Source organism: Prionailurus bengalensis, chromosome A1 (assembly GCF_016509475.1).
Source record: "Prionailurus bengalensis isolate Pbe53 chromosome A1, Fcat_Pben_1.1_paternal_pri, whole genome shotgun sequence".
Classification (NCBI taxonomy): Eukaryota; Metazoa; Chordata; class Mammalia; order Carnivora; family Felidae; genus Prionailurus; species Prionailurus bengalensis.
The window spans coordinates 18,542,101-18,562,382 of NC_057343.1; the positions used below are offsets into that span (position 1 = coordinate 18,542,101).

General features: G+C 47.1%; 1 long non-coding RNA gene across 1 annotated transcript in view; it reads right to left on the reverse strand.

The window, feature by feature from the left end:
• The window catches only part of LOC122481787, a 132,974-nt gene extending 118,650 nt beyond the window's left edge, over positions 1-14,324 (reverse strand). Inside the window, exon 1 of the long non-coding RNA XR_006296937.1 lies at positions 14,055-14,324. This is a non-coding gene — a long non-coding RNA (uncharacterized LOC122481787). The remainder of the gene's footprint in view (positions 1-14,054) is intronic.
• Between the last annotated feature and the right edge of the window lie 5,958 nt (positions 14,325-20,282).

The window sequence follows — 20,282 nt, forward strand, 5'->3', positions numbered from 1 at the left end:
ATAACAGAAAACCCAATTCACAGTGGTTGAAACAAATAGGGATTTCTTTTTCTAAAATAGCAAAGGGGTCCAAAGACTGGTTGTGTTTAATGATGGTCCAGCCGCTCAATAAAACCTTCAAGGACCTAAGCTCATTCTGTCTTTTCCTCCCACCATCTCTAGTATCTTTCTTATGTTCACTTTGCACCATCATGATTATCACTGGTCACAAAACGGCTGCAGAAGCTCCAGGCTTCTTATCTGCATATAAGACAGGAAAAAAAAAAAAAAAAAAAGGTGACACCAGCACAAATGCCCCCTTTATCAGGGAAAGCAATAAAGTTTTTCAAAAGCCAGCAGGACTAACATCTCATTGGCTAGAACTGGGTCGCATTGCCACCCTAGCTGCGTATGTAGCTGGGGAAGTGAGTATGCGGTGCACTCTCTATTGTGGGAGGCAGGAGGGAGTAAGAGGGTTGAGAATGATGAAGTTAGCCAATCAATGGTTTCCACCACAGTATATAATCAAAGCATTACACTTCATTAGGCTTTAATTTTCACAACGCCGAAAAGCAATGGCAAAGGGCACTGTGATTACAATGAAATCAAAACAAGGAGGAGTTTGTAGATGCCTGAATATATAATAAACTGGACTGATTAGCTCTGTCTTTGGCTTAGTTGGAAATTCAGCCCTTTCTGTCTACAAAGATAACCTGGGGTAAGTCAGAGCCCCCGGGTCCTTGTTTGCTTTGCAGCTGGAAATCAAAAGCCTGAAATAATAGAATAGCCACACAGAAGGGTGAGCTGGCTGTCATCACCACCCCACCCTCTACTTCAAAGCCTCATTTAAAGGTCTGTAAGCCTTTGAAGCCTTTTAGTCCAAAACTGAAGCATCCCCCAGCAGGTCCCTGGTTTTCATGTGTTCAGAGTATGACATATTAGCATGTATTCAGCACTAGGAGAGGATAGTGATCTTTCAGATTTGCAAACTTCCACGGCTGGCAGTTGCGGTGTGCTTTTTGAATGCTGTTGTTGTTGTTGCTGTTGAATCCAGTATTTTGGGGAATCACTACCAAAGGCACCAAGTGCGATGGGACTCATTTCCCACTATCCTGAACCTCCTGGAATCTTCAATCGAACAATAAATGATCTTTGTAACAGGAATGCTGGGATAAGAAGACGATAGACACAGCTACAGAAGATAAATCATCTGCGTACTTGTGTTCTTTTATAGAGGACGAGACCCACGGCTGTTTGGGAAGGCAGGTATCTGTCCGCATCTGGTGAGAGGAATACGACACAGGGAAGACAGGCTTGGTGGCTCCATAGGAGACCCCAGCCCATAGAATACTAGTAAACCTGGGGGGGGGGTACACGGAGAGATGAAGGAGTAGACGGATGGATGAAGACACATACAGATAGACAGACACATAAATGGAGAGAGGGGAAGAGGAAGGGAAAGAAGAAGAAGAAAGAGAGGGAAAAAGCAAAACCACAAGAAAGAAAGGAAGAAAGAATCTGAACTTATACCATGGTTGGGCAAGAAGGTAAAACAAATAGCAAATACAATGATTTGGCTTTGGGAAACCAAAGCTTAAAGATCCTAAAATAAGAATGTTTTGTTCCCCTTTCTTTCCACCCCCTCCAGAGTTAGTAATACAATCTGGATCTAAAGGGATTTTTAACTACTTACCTCGTCTTCTTTAACATCATCCCTGAACCACTGGCTTTCCCTGAGGTTGGCTATCAGTTGCAGAGAAGAGGTGACAAGGTTTACAAAATCCAGTCAGGTTGACATTGGTTTACCCCAAGACAAATAGAGCAAGAGGGAAAATGAGAAAAATTAATATTCTAGCTCCCGGTTAAATCTCCTTTTAGCTTCAGTGAGGCCACAATTGTGTAACAATTTACTGCTGTGTAAAAATATTGGTATGCCTAGGAGTGATTCTTTCCAAAGCAAGATTGCTGAGATCCAGACACACTTGACAATGTCAGGGTGTTATTCACTGGAAGGCTCTAATGACTGTAAAAGGAGTGGTGTAATAATTAGTAAAGCTGACAGCAGAAATTCCACGAAGACCAAAAGACCATAAATACAACTTGCTACATCAGTCTGCCTTGCCAGGAACATGACATTCTGTTTGGTCTTTCATGCACCAGGACCAGCAGTATTAGGACGGCAACTTCGTGATGGTGGAGTGAAAAGAGCACAAACTTAGTATCGGAAAGACCAATGTGGGACCCGGCAGGTCCTATCTGTGACCTTGGGGGAATTCTTTACCTTCCTGTGCCTCAGTCTCTTCCTCTGACAAGTGGAAATAGCACTGTTACCTCAGAGGATAATTTCACTCACTGAAAGGATGGCCAACAAACATATAAAATACCTGGCACACAGCAGATCCTCAAAAAAAAAAGGGGGGGGCAGCTTTCTTTCCTACCAATAGGAACACAAGAGGATGCATGTGACCTAGAAAGAATCTGCTTTTCCAGAGGGCTGTCCCAGTGGCGGTTCTGGAGCTGAGTGATACACAAGCCAAGTGCTTTGCTTCGATCAGTTGTCCAGTGGTGACAAGACACTCTCCTCAGGGCTGTTGGCCAGAGTTAGAAATTTTAGTATTGCAACTAAGCTCACCAAGAGACCCAAAAGGGGTCTCGATATGGGCCTCATTTAAAAAAAATGTTTTAAATGTTTACTTGTTTTTGAGAGAGACAGAGAGAGACAGAACACAAGCAGGGGAGGGGTAGAGACAGGGAGACAGAGAATCCGAAGGAGGCTGTAAGCCATCAGCACAGAGCCCGACGCAGGGCTCAAATTCACGCACTGCAAGATCATGACCTGAACTAAAGTCAGACACCTAACTGACTGAGCCATCCAGGCACCCCTGGGCCTCACTTCCAAAAAAAATTTTTTAAGTTTATTTATTTTGAGAGAGAAGGGAAGGGTGAGAGAGAGCATGAGTCAGGGACGGGCAGGGATAGAGGGGGAGGGAGAATCCCAAGCAGGCTCTGTACGGTCGGCGCAGAACTCAACACGAAGCTTGAACCCATGAACCAGGAGATCATGACTTGAGCCCAAACCAAGAGTCGGGCACTTAACCAACTGAGCCACCCAGGCGTCCCAATACGAGCCTCATTAATACCATACTATGTAAGCCAGGAGTCAGGAAACATTCTGCTGGCCAAACCAATTTTTGTAAATAAAGTTTTATTGGGACAGAGTTGCACTCACTCATGTACACAGTGCCTATGGCCTCTTTCGTACTACACTAGTACAGTTGACTAGTTGTGATAGAGACCATAAGGCCCAAAAGCCTAAAACATTTGCTATCTTCCACTTTACAGAAAAAATTTGCTGAGCCCTACTCTAAACACCAAAACTACAACCGTGTTCATATGTTAGAGATAACATATTTGTGAAGCACTTTTTATAGCCCCAGTATTGTGGTAAGCTTGGTGTTATTTACAAATCAAATGAACACCAGTCCCTAAGAAAAGGCTCATGGTCTCATAAGGAGATGAGTAGACAAAGCAAGCAAAGAGTTGTAGCAAATTATAAAGAGCCAGTTACGTAATACAGGCTGCAGAGAGAATTCAAGATACACTGGAGTCTTGAGAACACATCGCAGGAGGATAGAAGCAGCCTATACGGATATGAAGCAAAGAAGTTTTCCCAGCAGCAGTGGAAGAGGAGGAGGAAGAGGAGAAGGAGAGTCACAAAAGCAAGAAGGTGTATGGCGACTGGTAAAGAAATGAGGCTTACTGCAGGACAGCTGGCCGGGAGGTAGGGGGAGTGGTAAAAATGAAGGGGTGCAATCTGACTGTAGGCGCAGCTGGGAAAAGCTGGGTCTAAGAGGTTGGACTTGACTCTAAGCAAGAGAGAGCCATGGTGGCTCCCTGTGCGCACATCAACTACATGGTGAAAGTCATCTTGGGAGGAGAGAAATTGGAGATCAGAACTCCGATCGAGCTTTTAGCTAGACTTCAAGCATGAGATGATGACACAGTTCCTCGGGTAGAAGCGGAATAGGGACAGATCTGAGAGACTTTGCAAAGCAAAGCTTGGCGACCGGTCGATGTGACATGTGAAGAGTCAAAGAAGATTCCGGAATTTCCTGCTGGGAAGCCTGGTGGAATGGTGGGTACCGCCAACAGAAAGGGAGACCCAATGTACAAGGAAACATTTCTGCACCTTTTAAATAGATTCAATATTATGGAATTTCAAATTGCCAAAACCTCTGACTTGGAAGATTCGTCTGTTGTACACAACCTCACATCTCTGATTCGTGAAACTTGCAAGATTTGAGGCTGAAGCACATCACATGTTCCATTCATTCATTCCTTCAGCAAATGTTACCTCAGCACTTGGCTAGCAGCTGATTACCGAGGTAGGTCTGGGGATACCAAGGTGAATGACATGTGACCCTGCTTTTAAGGTATACAATAAATTTGGTAACAAGGTCTTTACTAATAGTGGAAACACACTTGAAAAACTAATCCTAGCTCAGCTGAGGGGGATAACAATTAAATCTAAAAGGAGTGCATGCTACAGAAGGGGGGGGTGGTGATCAAGCAACCAATGATCACGAAGCAATTTGAATTATAAACATCAAGGATGCAGGATGGGGCACCTGGGTGGTGGCTGACTTCGGCTCAGGTCATGATCCCATGGTGTGTGGGTTCAAGCCCCACGTTGGGCTCTGTGCTGACAGCTCAGAACCTGGAGCCTGCTTCGGATTCTGTGCCTCCCAAGGTCTCTGCCCCTCCCCCACTCACATTCTGTCTCTCTCTCAAAAATACACAAAGCATTAAAAATTAAAAAAAAAAGAATGCAGGAGAATGGGAACAAATTTCTCAATCTTGAAAGTATGGAAACAGGAAACCTCCTGAGCAAAGAGAATATTACTCAGGTGAGAATGGATAAAGGATGAGGATCAAAAAAAAAAAAAATGACACATGAAAGGCAAGTGGCCATCAAGAAGATGAAACCAAATCCCAATGACCGTAAATTGCTTCTATCTGTATATTCATTTAGCACCTTCATCCTTCACTTCAAGGAAGGGACTTTCTCTGGAACGCTACAAATCTTTAATTATAGGAAGCAAATTCACTTTACAATAATCAGCTTTAGACAAATGAAGTGCATTTTTTCCACCGAGAAGAGATATGTAGGCAGAGAGTTTCACTGTTGGATAATGCAGCTTACATAGTTCCCTACAAGACACTTAGAAGGCATCTTAGAAACTTGCACGCGTAGGTATTTTTTAGTGTCTCATCGATACAGTGAGCATTACTACTCTTTAATGGGTAGGGACCAGAAATGCTGGACGTCCCTTACAGTGTAGTAGGTCCCACACCATGGAGGACTGCTACAGTCTGCAATGGACATTCATGTAAGTGAAAAACCCACGTATAATTAACTGAGCCTAGTTCCTAACTCCATTTTAATATAAACACTTTTTTTGGCTCAATTTTGGTACATACTGAATTTCCCAAGAATGTAAGTACATCGAAAGTAAAAAAAAAGAAAAAAAAAAGTGTTGCTTTGCATTTTATGTGGAACGTTATCAAGCATCATCTGCCCTTTTGGGACATTCATTTAGAAAATTATGTCTCCAGGGGCGCCAGGGTGGCTCAGTCGATTAAGCATCTGACTCTTGATTTCAGCTCAGGTCATGATCTTGCAGCTTCGTGAGTTCAAGCCCCACATCGGGCTCCATGTAGGTAGAGCGGAGCCTGCTTGGGATTCTCTCTCTCCTTCTCTCTCTCTCTCTCTGCCCCTTCTCCACTCACGCTGTCTCTGTCTCTCTCAAAATTAGTAAATAAAACTTAAAAAAAAATTTAAAGAAAATACTTGTGGTATTGGGCATTGTGTTAGTCACCTTGACAAAAACATCTCTATCAGTCTGCGTTTTCAGTCAGCCCCCTCACAGTTAACTCTACTTGAATATTTTTAGGTAGCTTTTATTCCCAAATGAGAAATTTCAAGAAAAAGTATAAGCACAACTTGGTCTTAACTGAAAGCCAGATTTACCTGTTACAAGCCAAGTGCAAGAATCTGACCACTTCATTATGTCTTTTAGTGTCATTGTACATGAAATTTTATTATAAATTATCTGCTATTCATTTCTTACTACTAGGTTTACACCATGTTGATTTTTTGACATTTTATATATATATGGATGTGTCTATGTTAAATTACCTATGAATTTTATTTTCTCATGAAAAGCTTGAGGCCCAAAGAGGTGATCGGGTTCCCCCCAAGTCAACTAGCTATTTAGGGGCAAAATCAGAGAGAAGATCCTTTTACCGAGCTCCTCCCATAAACCAGGCTCTGTACTAGTCACTTTCAATACCTTTCAATCATTTGTTCCAGAAATGCATACTTAATGTCCACCAATGCTTAACATTGTGCAGGGGCCAATGCTGCCAACCTTCCTGCTAGGGAAGGTGACCAGAAAAGTCCATGACCATAAATGCGTGAGTAGATGAAATGGTAATGGCCCAGAAAGAAAGGATTTAACTCAGCCTGCTTGAAAAAGCTCCTCCAAGAGGAGGTAACACCGGAGCCGAATCTTGAACGGTGTTTGGGAGTCAGCCAGGTACACACAGGTGCAAAAGTGTTTCGGGCAGAGAGAACCCTAGAGGAGAGTCGCAGAGAGCTTGACGCTCCTATGGAACAAGGAGGACTTCTGTCTGGTGTCAGCCTAGCGCGAGAACACGGCAGAGGCGAGGGCTGGAGTTAGAGAGAATGGAGGGACACGGCTCGTGGTGAGCACGTCTTCCCAGCTCAAGGAAATTGAATTTACCCTTGAAGTTCATGAAAGGAGTGATGGACTTTTAAGATGTGTGACACCAGGAAATTCACTCTGACGGTAGTATAGATTTTACAGTGGAATGTAGTGCAGTAACCCAGGCAAGAAATGCCGAGGAGCTGGATTAAGAGTGGTCTTGGGTGGAGAGGATGAGACAGAATACGAGGAGGCGGGGGGATCAGAGTCGGCAGGGTTTGGTGACTGATGGAACTTTCCAGACTGAGGGAGAAGGAAGACTTGCGAAGGCTCCGGGAGGCCAGGTGAAACCCTTCACTGAAATGAAATGTAGTTGGAAGGGGATAGTTCGGTCTGGGGGAGAAGGGAGAGGAAGACCGAGTTCAGCCTGGGACATGCTGGTACAAAGTGTGGACGGGCACTGAGGTCTGAAACTCAGGAGACAGGTCTGCACTGGCAGTGCTAGAGATACTAATCTGGGAGGCAACAGCAAATATATCACCTCATGTAACCTCCCCTCCCCCCCCCCCAACTACTTTAGGAGGCAGTGGTTTCAGCCTCGTTTGACAGACCAGAAAACCAGTATGCCCAGTCATGTAGTTGGAGAGCTAAGATTTGCCCCACGGTCTGTCTGACTCCAAAGGCCATCCTGGCTCCTGCACGCCATGTTGTCTTCCAAAGCAGGAACCTCGTGACTCCCAGTTAGGCATTTTTTTCTATTGCTCCAACCTGTTCTTCTCTGTACATAAGACGCTCAGTAAAATCTATCAGAATGGTTGCACGAAGACGCACATCTTTCCAGAAATCACTAGACGTGACTTCCAGATTTCCTGAGAAATTTGGTTTCGGAAACGAGGTGAGAAGTATGGTACCAAGACAAGGGGATTGTCAGTGGCCTTCCCAAGCCCACTCTGGAGCCCACAGAGAAGAATCTGTTACCACAGTCTCTGAGTGCACATTACTAAGCCACAGCTCTAGACAGAAAGTGGCCAAGGAGGATCCCTGAACTCTCACTTGAGGCCTCCAGGATTCAGAGACTACCCTCATTGTTTAAAAACAAAAACAGGGGTGCCTGGGTAGCTCTGTCAGTTAAGTGTCAGACTCTTGGTTTCAGCTCAGTTCATGATCTCACAGTTCGTGAGTTTCAGCTCTGCATCGGGCTCTGTGCTGACAGTATGGAGACTACTGGGGATTCTCTCTCTCTCTCTCTCTCTCTCTCTCTCTCTCTTTCTCTCTCCTCTCTCTCTCTCTCTGCCCCTCCCCCACTTGTGCTCTCACTCTCTCAAAAATAAATAAAAATAAACTTAAAAATGTCTAATGGGTCAAATCCACTTCAGAAAATAAACTGCTACATTTATTTGATATCTAAGTAGATGCGTTTCAAAGATACCAAAGAGTGACACGACTTGATCTTCTGAGTTTCGCATCAGGGAAAGAAGGAAGCAGAAGGGTAAGTAGGGAGTCATGACAAGAACCCCCTTGACGTCACAGACGGGCTTGATGAGAACAAGGAAACAGGCTGCCAGCAGGCCTCTGCTCTCTGGTCACAGCACACGGCTCTCCCAGGTGCTGGGCACAGTGTCAGGCTGGCTCTTCTAACAGCCCTCACCTCAAGGCAACGCAAGATTGATGGCAACGGAAGATCCTAATGCCTCTCCCATGCAAAGTGAGGCAGTTTCCACGTGATTAAAAACATCTTCCTCTCATCGTGAGATAGCAATCAGCATCGTGAGCTAAAATTTTGGCTGTCCCCTCTCACCTCAATCCACCTACGTTGTATATTCACAAAGTGCTCATGTAAGAATTCTCCTCCCGGGTCCATCCAATCTGGGTTTCAACCAACCATAAGCACCTCAGAGGCCACAAGACTTGCATCCTGAATGAACGCTCAGCAGACTCACCACGCCAGCCAGAGCTGCTAGAGAAATTGTCGCCAACCGCTTTGTGCCGACTCTCAGGCGGCCAGGCCCTTCCAAGGACTGACCAAATGGCCTAGACGGCAAGGCACTGCTCTGTCTGGACAGGCTAGTCATCTGATGAAAGCCAAAGAATGTGGTGGCTGTAGCTGTCACCTGGCACCGTGGTCATCATCACGTTCCCACGTTCTTTGGATCTGGATGTGCAAAGACACTGGACAAGGCACAGCTGCTTTTGCTGTTCGTAGAGGCCATGGTCCATGGTCCAGCACCTGCCCCGTGGCTCAAGATCTTCTAGACACTGACACAGCTGGTAAGCGAAAGCCAAGTATGCATGGATGGTTTAAAAGTTCTCCTCGTAGATACAGACAACAAACTGAGAGTTGATGGGAGGTGTGGGGAGGGGTGGGGAAAACGGGTGATGGGCATTGAGGAGGGCACTTGTTGGGACGAGCACCGGCTGTTGTACGGAAGCGACGAACCACGGGAATCTACCCCCAAAACCAAGAGCACGCTGTACACACTGCCTGTCAGCCAACTTGACAATAAATTATGCATATACAAATTTTTTTAAATAAAAGACAAAAAAAGAAGAAATAGTCAACTGAGGACAAAACTCATTAAAAAAAAAAATAAAGTTCTCTCCTTCCTCCCCACCTTAATCTTTACCAGGTATTATCACAGTCCCCTCCAGGGTCCTTCCTTACAACAGCCATCACCCACCCACTGGTCTAAAAGACAGAGGTGTGGCCCAGACATGCCTGCAGGTGCAAGGCCCGCAGTCCGGAGGGATTAAACCAGGATATGGGATACAGACAAAGAGCTCTGCGCTGGGGAAATCTGAGTGCTGGTTCCAGCTGGGCCCTGTATCCACCCCTTCGCAGACACGGTAAACTAGAACCTGCCATCCTCAGCCATACAATTGGGACATTACTTAGTTGCCCTACCTGTCCTGCTAACCTCTCATGAATGACAGGAGGCTAAAACGAAAGTAGGGATGTGAATATAGATGAACAAAGCCAAAACATAACACACGGTATTTATCACCGAGTGCTGACAAGGCCTCTGTACCATGTATCACGCCAAAACAGAATTCAGATTTTTAAGACACCTGGTTTTGACCCATCTGGGGATGAGAATCTTGATATTGCAAAGAAGTCTGTAACTGAAAACTTTATGCACTTGACAAGAAGACGCCGAAGGGGTGTCTGGCTTATGCTCTATAATGACAATGGTTTGGTATTTTATTAGATATTCTTAGACAATGGAACGCAATCCTAAATTTTCTCTCCCTAAGAAACTATTGAAAACCCTTACACAGTATAACCAAGATATAGTTCTCACCTGGACCATTTCTTACTTCTCTACACCCTGAGAAGTCTCTGCTCTAAGACACCTGCTTCCTTGAATAATAACAGAAAGATCTTACTTTGTGCAATTGTCCAAAGTCAAGTCCCTAAGAACCAAGTCGGTATCTACTGATAATGAGCTCTGCTTCCCTCCGATGTGCTCAGCAGAAGGGGAGCCCAGTCTGACCAAGGAATAGCCACACGGCCCTCTGCATTCTGCCCCTTCCATCATTACTTCCTTCCACAAACACTCACGCAGTGCCCACAATATGCCAAGTGTTGCTTGGCCATAAAATGGGGTGTAAAAAACCACATGAGGTCCTTCCTTTCTAGGAGTTTATCCTCCATACTTGGGCTTGCTAAAGAGAAAGGGTTCGTCCTATGCGGGCTAGGGCTCTAGCCATATGGGCTCTGCCATAAACACCTCCCAGAAAGCTGACCGCCTGAATAACAATGAATAACAATGGTGACATCCCCCCAGAAGTGGCAATAAGAGGAGTAGCTCGGGGTGTTCCTGCTTCATCACTTTAGCGGATGCCCCTTCCAGAGGCTTCTTATGCCTAACTCCATGGTAAGCCTCCTAATTATACCAGCAGGCCCCTTGCAGCACTTACTATGTGCCAGGCTATGTGCTAAGAACTTTGCATTTAATCTGCTTAACAACTCTCATCAACTGCTTGGTACAAATGAGGAAGATTAGGTAACAAAGCCAAGCTCACCAGCGGCAAGGCAAGCGGTGGAACTAACACTCAACCCTAAACTGACTCCAAAGACTACCCGCAGATCGCAGAAGTTGAGTGCGGCACCTATCGTGTTTATAGCAATAAGATTTTTTTTGCTTTTTTGGTCCCTCTCGGGCTGGGAATAGAATTGATTGCCTTCCGAGAAAATCCAGTCTGGTCTCTGTGATGTGGAAAAATAGTCAAGTGTCATATGAGCCGTTTGGGACCCAAGAGGGTAAAATTAACAAGCGTGACAGCAGCACTCTTTTAAATTCAGCAACGTTCTAGGTGCTGAGAGAGACCCTAATTATTGTCAGGACAAGAAGGCTTTCCTCACTCCATCAAGGCTCTCCGAGCAGTCTGCAGGCACTGGGGGATTCCTGACGTTTCAGTGGAGTGAACGGACTGGTGAATGTAGTGACATCCCCTTTAAGCTGTCGCTCTGACTCAGACAGAAACCACCCCCCAATTCAGTCCCCTCTTGGTTCCCTGACATTCAAGCCAGGGCAAAGGGTTCTGTGCCTCATGCCATCTCCCAGGAGAGGCCCTGTTGCTTTGAACCCATTAAAAGATAAACTGAGGTTGGGGCGCCTGGGTGGCTCAGCCAGTTAAGCGTCTGACTTTGGCCCAGGACATGATCTCGTGGTTCATGAGTTCGAGCCCCGAGTCAGGCTCTGTGCTGACAGCTCAGCGCCTGGGGCCTGCTTCGGATTCTGTGTTTCCCTCTCTCTCTGCCTCTCCCCCACTTGCACTCTGTCTCTCTCTCTCTCTCTCCCTCTCTCTCTCAAAGATAAAATAAACATTAAAAAAAATTTAAAGATAAACTGAGGCATATTAAAAAACTGTAAGTTTATTTGAGCAAAATTCTATTCCTATCAGACCGTGCCAAACTGGGAGTGTTTAGGAGCGTTCCACGGGCAGGCACTCGGCTGAGACTTTTCTAGAGAAAAGGTGGAAGCAAAGTAAGGAAATTATTGGCTGGCTATAGCTTAGAGCCTAGCTGGCTGTTTGTGAGTGGTTGTCCTTGATGCGTTGATGTGGTAACCTTGAGGCACTTGCAGGCTTAGGTTTGGGTTTGCTTACAAAGGTGTCCGTGGCATTAGAACCACCTCAGTGTGATGGCCTCCTTGCTGAATTAATTTAACAAACGCTGACCACCCCAGTCAGCGGTGCTGTTTTCTTAGCAACTGTGCACAGAGCCTCCTGCTCCGAGCAGGGTTCTCCGGTTTCTTGCTTTCTACAACGCAAGCTGGGAGGGGGATCTCAGATTCCTTCATTGGTCCGGAAGAGGTTGGAGAGAAAAGCAGCCTCTTTGTAAAAGGCTCATTTGAAAAGGCACGGAGAGATGGGTTAGAATCTGGGACTGTGCCCAGGTGGAGGTCTCGCCTGGAATTCCTAATACATTCTTTCTGTTATTAAAATAATATAGGGAACTGGGGTGGCTCGGTGCTTCTCTGCATGGAGTCAATTTGGCTCATGCTGGGTGACCATTTTAAATCTGACCTCAAGTGGTGCCAGTTTCAAAATCTTTTCATTCTGGGTATGTTTCCATTCCACACAACAAGCCCGTGGCTGTTCCCTAAACCCTTTCTCCAAGCAGAGAGTAACTCGGTAGACAGAGCCTCCTGCCAGAAGTGATGCAATCGGTTAAGCTACCCACTGTCTTGTTCCCCCGGCCCCACCCTGCTGCCCTGCCCAGGGCCAGCTCTCCGGTCCACTTCTCAGGTCTACCTTCTCACCTCCCAGAGGCACAGACCTCCCTTTGTGGTCTAGGGAAGGTGTTTCCAGGTGACTGGATGCACATGGCATTTTCTCCTTCCAACTCGAGGAGAGAAGTCCTGCCTCGCCTCCCCAACTAAGCGGTGAGTCATAAACTCACAGGATGACAAAGCTTGTGGCAAAGATGGAGGGGGGAGGGGCGGGGGTGAGGAAGGGAATCAAGATGCACCTAGATTTGTCTCTCAATAGCGTGTTTGCAACTTCCCTTGACCTCCGTATTCTCTCAAAACAAAAACAAAAACAAAAACAAAAAACCATGGGGTAAAATACCAAAAAACCTGCCATGTTTTCCATGAGGCAGCGGGTCCTCCAAGATGTAGGCCGGAGAAAACAAACATGTAGCATCCCTTATCTCAATGGCCCTGATCAGGCCATCTTTGTTTCCAAAATGACCTATTCAGGCTTCGAGGCACCTGGAGAGAATCAGCCCTGGGAGCTCCTAGAGACAGCCAGACAATGCAATACAAATATGCCAACCCCCGCAACCTGCAAGGAAGCATCAGGAAGCCGAAGAGCACAGCACCACTGCCTTCTGCTACGACCAACCGCTTGGCCATGCCTTTCCCCTGGTTCACCGAGGACATCGTACTTTATCTGCGGCTCAGAGCAGATGAAAAAGCAATTGGAAAACACCCACAGAGGAGCAGCCAGTTGTCATGATCTCTGAGAGGAAGGAAATAACATGGTGTTTTATTTTTAAGTAGCCCATGAGATTTCAATGATTGCATTAAAATTTTAATCACAAACTCCTTAAGTTTAGGAAGGGGGAAAAAAAACCCACAAAGGACTCATTGTATAAGAGAGTTTCACCATTTGGAGTTCTTTTATAAATTTGTGTCAGATCACAATTTGCTGTCTGGGAAATGTAAATTAGTTATTAATGAGCCAAAATTCTAACATCAAAGCCTGCGCACCCGCATGCCAGAGAGAAACAAAGAGCTTTCACAGCAATATCGACTGCTCCGTGCGCTGGCCTGAATGCGGCGTTCATTTTGACGCGCTTTGCTGCCTCGTGGAGGAGCTTACTTTTCACAAATGTAATCGCACGGGTCACCTGGGTCGTTCGCGTCACCTCCACCTGAGCACCGCGTGGCTGTCAGGATTGCAGGCGACACGCGGCACGCGTGTGACGAAGGGGGGCTTTGCACCAAGCGGAGCCGACGCCCCCTTTCTTCCTGGCTCCGTCAGCTGAAGATTTGCAAAGCTCATTTAACGTCTGCAATCCGACCTTGCCCAGGGGCAATGGGGAGCTCAGGTCGGTGGGGGAAGTATCCACACGCAGGCGTCCCCTCTTATCTGAGGGACGGGTGCCAAGCCCCTGAGGGGATGCCTGAAACTGCAGGTCGTGCCGAACCCTACCTGTCCTATGTCCTTTCCTGTGCATACATACCCGTGAAAAAGGTTCAATTTGTAAATTAAGCGCAGGGGGAGATATTAACAGTAACAGCCGATAATAAAATGGAACAATTACAACAATAGACTTCAATAAAAGTTATGTGAATGTGGTCTCTCTTTCAGAACATCTTATTGTACTCTACTCACCCTTCTTGCAGTGATGTGAGATGATTAAATGCCTACGCGATGAGACAATGAGACGGAGGCAGGTGGACGACGGAAGGCGCTGAGACGTGGCGTTAGGCGCTATGGCTCATCCGCCAATTTGTCAGGAGGAGGATCGATCACCTGCTTCCCGACTGGGCTTGGCTGCAGGTACCCAAAACCGCAGAAAGCGAACCCCCAGAGGAGGGACCATTGTCGTTTGCCTCATATTCTCAATCTTCTTATTTTGATGGCGATCAGAGTCTAGATAAAACATGCACACGCGGAATGAGAAAAGTGGGCAGTTAAACAACTGTTTTTATGCCTGTGGAAACGGCAGTCACGGGAATCTAAGAGAAGTCCTGCGGGCCTATGCGAATATTCATTGACTCATTCTTTGAGCTCCTGCTGATGCTCCCGGGTGCCACGGTACCAGGGTGAGCAAAGAGCCCTGCCTGCTCCGAGCTCCCTGCCTGGGGCAGGGGCGGGGAATAAGTAATCGCTCAAATCCCTCTACAGACAACTGGGGGCTGGGGGGGGGGGGAGCCCCCAAACAAGGTTCCTGGCCTGGTGAAGGGGCTGGGAAGGGCTTCCATAAGGAAGTGACATTTAGGCTGAGAACTGATGGAAGGGGGAGGGTCAGCCAGGCACAGAGAAGACGGGCAAGAGGTCCAGGTAGGCAGCATCCACCAAGACACCAGAGTTGAGAGCAGAGACAGTATCACCCTGCCTGCCTCCCTGGCCAAGATTCCTCCTCTCCCCAGAGAGGGGGGCCCCCTGACCTCCACCTGCAGCCTCGGCCTGGGTCTGGCTCCCTGGCTTTGTGGAGCCAGGATATGCGGAGAGCGGCCTAAGTTCCAGAGTTCAGGTGACTCAACATCAAATCACACTTGCTGCTATGCTCTTCACTTACTGCGAGTCGCATGTGTGATGCCTGCTCCTAGACCCCAGGTCTGGCGAGAAGGTCCCTCCATGAGCTGTGGTCCTGCGGGCCGCCCTCCTGCTCATGGCTGATAGCTACCTGGCTGCATTTCCTCCCGTTGCCCCGCTCCAAGCCTCCCTGCTGTCGGGTTTTCACCTGTCCTCTTTTTGACCTCCGCCCTGCTTACGGCCACTCCTGACGGGCCCCTGGCCCCAAAGGGCTCCGATGGACTCCCATGACCGTCATTTCCCGGGACAGTGTCCCCACGTGGGCTAGCTCTCCTCCCACACCAACCACCCCAGCGGGCAGGTCATAGTTCTAGGTACTGGTCACTCCTGGCGTGACCTAAAACTCCCCTCCCGACGTGATGCGTCAGTTCTCTGAAGGAGAGGTTTGAAAGGTGGGGAAGTGAAGGAGGGCCAGAGAGAAGAACGAAGGACAGGTGATCAGTGTAGAAAGAGAACCGGAGAAGTCTCAGAGGCTGGGAGAGAGGCCCGGGCTTCAGTGACATAGCCATGCAGGCAGACTTGAGGACCTCTGACCCAACAGGATCTGGGTGCCTGCTTCACGCTTTGTCGCTCACTCCCCCATCCCCACCCCAGAAGTCCTCACCCAGAACTCCACACTCCAGCCCTGTGGAATGTTTTCACATCCTCCAACAGATTAGTTGGAAGACCTTCCAAACTCCTCCTTTCCGTGTCTGGAATTCATAAATGCTCCCCCTTACCTAGTTAATCCATCTGTTGGCCCTCAGGCTGAACAGCACTCTAGCCCCTGAGTCCATCCTGGATGGCCCTCTGAGTTGGGTGCCCCTCCACGGGCCTCACATCTCCCTGAACTTCCTGTATTGGGGGTCCCGCCACACTGCATTTTCACTGTGTGTCTGTCTCCTCTGCTAGACTCCAAACTCTGTGAGACCTGGGACTGCTTTTTTCATTTCATCTTTGTATCAACTGATCTCCTGCCTGGTTATTGAGTGATCAAACTCACAGCATAAACCCAACAAGTATTTGTGACACAGGTAGGTTGGTGAAGAGCCACACAAGTATCTCCGCCTCCACCACTATCCAAGGAAGACAGCAACGTTCTCTAGATCATGGCCACGGAAGAGCACCATATACTGTGGCCGCACAGTAAAACATCTGGAGAACTAGAAACATTTGGAGAACATGGCATCCTCACTCAGAGCTTAAGGGAGTTTGAGCTCCTTTGCTATAGCAAGCAGAGCCCAGAGTCCCCTTGGCAGGTGGACAGATGACAGGCACTTCATGCCATTAGAATTGGCTTCACACACAGGTCCTCTTGGGCTGGTGTCCTTCCTTGGGCAATCTGGGCTCCAAGGCCCTAAAGAAAATAAAGTGCTTTCCTGTTATGTTCCTGGATAAGGAGGCACACAGACCTGCTGCACAGCCTCCTGGCATGCCTGTTTCCAGAAGCACCATTATTCCTTGCACGCCCAGCCACAAGAAGCTCCCAGGAGCAGCTGCTTGGCCTCCAAGAGTTCAGACACTTTCTACAACTTTTCTACAGGATCTGCCCGTCATTGGCCCTTTCCACCATCTCGTCTAGGAGCTCTCCGAAGTGCGACTCACAGAATAGGAGACCGTGAAGAAACAGGTCTGTGGTCCCATAAAATGGGAAAGGGTGCAAGGGCTATTCTGGTTGGAGATCTCCTAGGACGTGACACTCTAAGGCACGTCCTGCGGTAACAAATCCTGCCTAGGATTCCCGGTCTAAATGGCACAGTTGGTTCAATCGCTGACCCATCCCCTATAGCACATGCATACACAGCAATGAGAAATGAAGTATAAGTTGGGAAAATAAAGAAGGCCTAGCCCAATGTAAAAACAAAATAAGCACCTCAGTGAATGAGAAACGGGGTGGAAACATGAAGCAACTAGCCGCAGGCCTGCTGGTTGAGCAGGAAGGGGATGCTGACAGTCCCCTCCTTTGGGACAGGGAGGAATAAAATCATTTTGTGAGAGATGGGGGAAAGATCTAGTAACATCCTGCGACAGGTGTTTGCAGAACATACTTTGGGACATGTTGCCTTTGCCCCTTTCTCCTCCACTCTTGCCTCACATCCCTGGACTCAAGGTGCTCAGATACCAAAAACTGGTCGGTCTCTGGCACACACATTATTTTGTGTCACCAAACATGAACATTAGCCTTCCCAAAACTCTTAAAAAAACTCTATGACAAGATCCCACATGGGGGATTCCTTTCTCTCTCTGTCTCTCTCTTTCTCCCTCCCCCTCTCTCCTCCTTCTCTCTCCCCTTCTCTCTCTCTCCCCCTCTTCTCTCCCCTCTTTTCTTCCTCTTTCCCTCTCTCCCTGCTTCTCTCTCTCCCTCTCCCTCCCTTTCTCCACCACCATCAACTTTTCTTAGGAGCCCTCCTCCTCACCTTCGGCTCACCTACCCCCTGACTTCCTTTGTCCTCACTGACCTCCTGACCTCTGAACTGCTGTCCCCACAGCCACCCGATGGCCACACCAGACCGTGAGTTCTCACACCTTATCCTCTGCTAGTCTCTCCCCTTTTCAACACCGCTGAAGGCCCCTCCTGATGAACCTGGAAAATTCTTGGCTCCTGTATTGTCCCTCTCCCCATCCCTCAATCCTCTTTTTTAATCTCCCTATCCTCACAACTGCCCCGGCACTACCCTCTGCCCACACATGTCACTCCTCACACGTCCAAACACCCAGGAGTTTTCAGAACCTTAGGATTCAAATACTGCTCTAGAAATGGTGGTCAGGTTTGCTCTGTGTCTGTTGTTAGTCGTGCAGGTCGTGGCGTATCATGGTGGGTGAAGCACAAACTGAGACGACTAGACAACGGCTTTCCATTCTGATTTCACTTCTTGACTTGATTTTATATCCAACTAGTTCATGACTTCTGTTAAACCTAGCAATGTTGCCTTCTGTAGCCACGAGCCCTATTGAATTACTGACTTCTTGCAGAGTAAACTGTTTTCAATGCATTAAAAGTCCCATATACAAACATACCTATACTAATATGTAGGCATATTGCTAAATCGAATGTTTTGTTTTGATATTCTGTAAATAATTTTCAAATGCATTCGTCATGTTTTTGCATTTTCAATGCGTTTTTAATTTAATTATTGTAGTTACCTGAAGTTTTTCATTTTCAGCGCTTCTCAATTTTCTCCTCTCATATTTGTAAATCCTGTTTGATCTTTTAAAGGAGTTTTGGTAAATGTTTATATATTTGTTCATGAATGTATAGAGCCCTAATTCCTTGGTCTAAATTCATAGGGATATGAATACACATATATGAATTTACTAAGCCAAATATTTTTAACTGTGTAAATTAAAGTTGCTTACTCTAATGGCAATAAAAAGGCAGAACAATACTTCAAGTGAAATTCGCTGACTTATCACAGCCACACGACAAATCCACCCTTTCTGAAATAGAATGCATCTTCTCCATATGTACTCTTATGCCCAGCCTGCCCAACCCACCTCCCCAAAATATCTTGAGACTTTTTCTTTCTCTTCCTCACTTCTCAGTTTCTGCCATTTTACCCTTTTCCCAGTTACCTAAGCTCCAGCTTCAATGTTATCTTACACTTCTTTCCGTTTGCCTGCTCACCACGAAAGCCCAAATTCCTCAAAATGAGTTATGAAGCCCTTGCCCTTCTCTACCACAGGGTCTCTCATCACATGGAAGTGTTCTTCAAATACCTCTCTGCCCCAGAAACAGGGGCCTGGGGCGGAAAATTATTCTTTTGGCAATAGAACTCCTCGAAGGCCGCACGTGTAGCATATAACCTGAGTCCTCTGAAGAAGTAGCTTATTCCCGGAGATGGTAAAAAAGATCTAGATACAAGGAGAGCTGACTCTACGCAAGGGAACCAGTACTAGATGTTTCACAAAAGGAAAGATCTAGACTCAACCATTATAAATAAAGCTCTAACCCACTCAATCAGAGCGTGACCTGACTGAATGCAGAGAGTGGAACCTTGGGGGGGTTGACCGAAAAAGCAATCAGTCAGGACCATGTCGTCCATCTTTACCCGTAGCCATACAAAGAATTGATTGTGATGTCCCCGATGACAAAGGTTGCTCTTTCCTGGGCATAGTTCCCTGGAATAGGAGCAATTCAGATGACATGAAATACTCTGTGGGGACACTCAGTCCCCTTTGCCTAAAGCTGTTCTGACCCCCGAATTTGTGAGATTTAATAATGAAAAATATTATCTCTGAAATGAGACCTGGGTTCATTTCCAGTCTCTGGTATTTACCAGCAGGAACTACCAGGAAAATTCTTACATCTCATCTACTGCTGCTACAGCTATTATGAACAATTACGCTAGTCTAGAGGAGGCCCTGCCCTCGGGTCCTCCCACTGTGCCCTTGTGCTCCTCCAGCTGGACAGTCCACCACCTTCACTCTGCGCTCGAAACATGGCAAGTACTTTCCAGCCGCAGGGCCTTTGCTCATGCCATTCCCCTTTCCTGGCTCCCCCTTCCCCCACATACCTGGATGACTCTGTCTCCATCTTCCTTTAAATCTCTGCTCTCTTATTTGTTTATTATTCTTTGTTCTAGTCCTGTCCACTCTGGTCTAGATCTCCTGAGGGCAGGTGTTTTAGCTGCTGTCACAGCTGCTATAGCAGTAGCTGCTAAATTATATTGAGTTTTGACCATGTCTTGGTCTTCCCCTCTGTGAAACTGGGCTGATAACATTGACTTCAGGGTGCTGTGAGGTACAATGAGCCCAGTTGTATACTGCCTAGCAAATAGCACATGCCTAGTTGATGGTAGTTACCATTATTTTTTTTAATTATTTTTTTATTTTTAGGGAGAGAGAGAGAGCGAGAGGGGGAGGGGCTGAGGGAGAGAATCCTAAGTAGGCTCCGTGCTCAGTGCAGAGCCTGATGTGGGGCTCAATCCAACAACCTGAGCTGAAATCAAGAGTCGGACACTCGGGGCGCCTGGGTGGCGCAGTCGGTTAAGCGTCCGACTTCAGCCAGGTCACGATCTCGCGGTCCGTGAGTTCGAGCCCCGCATCAGGCTCTGGGCTGATGGCTCAGAGCCTGGAGCCTGTTTCCGACTCTGTGTCTCCCTCTCTCTCTGCCCCTCCCCTGTTCATGCTCTGTCTCTCTCTGTCCCAAAAATAAATAAACGTTGAAAAAAAATTTAAAAAAAAAAAAAAGAGTCGGACACTCAACCGAGCCACCCAGGTGCCCCCCATTACTATCTTTTGATGTCCACATGATTTGCACAGGAGAATGGATCCTGTGCAGCTGCACAGTCTCCTCTCTTGAAGAGTAAATGAATGAAGCAC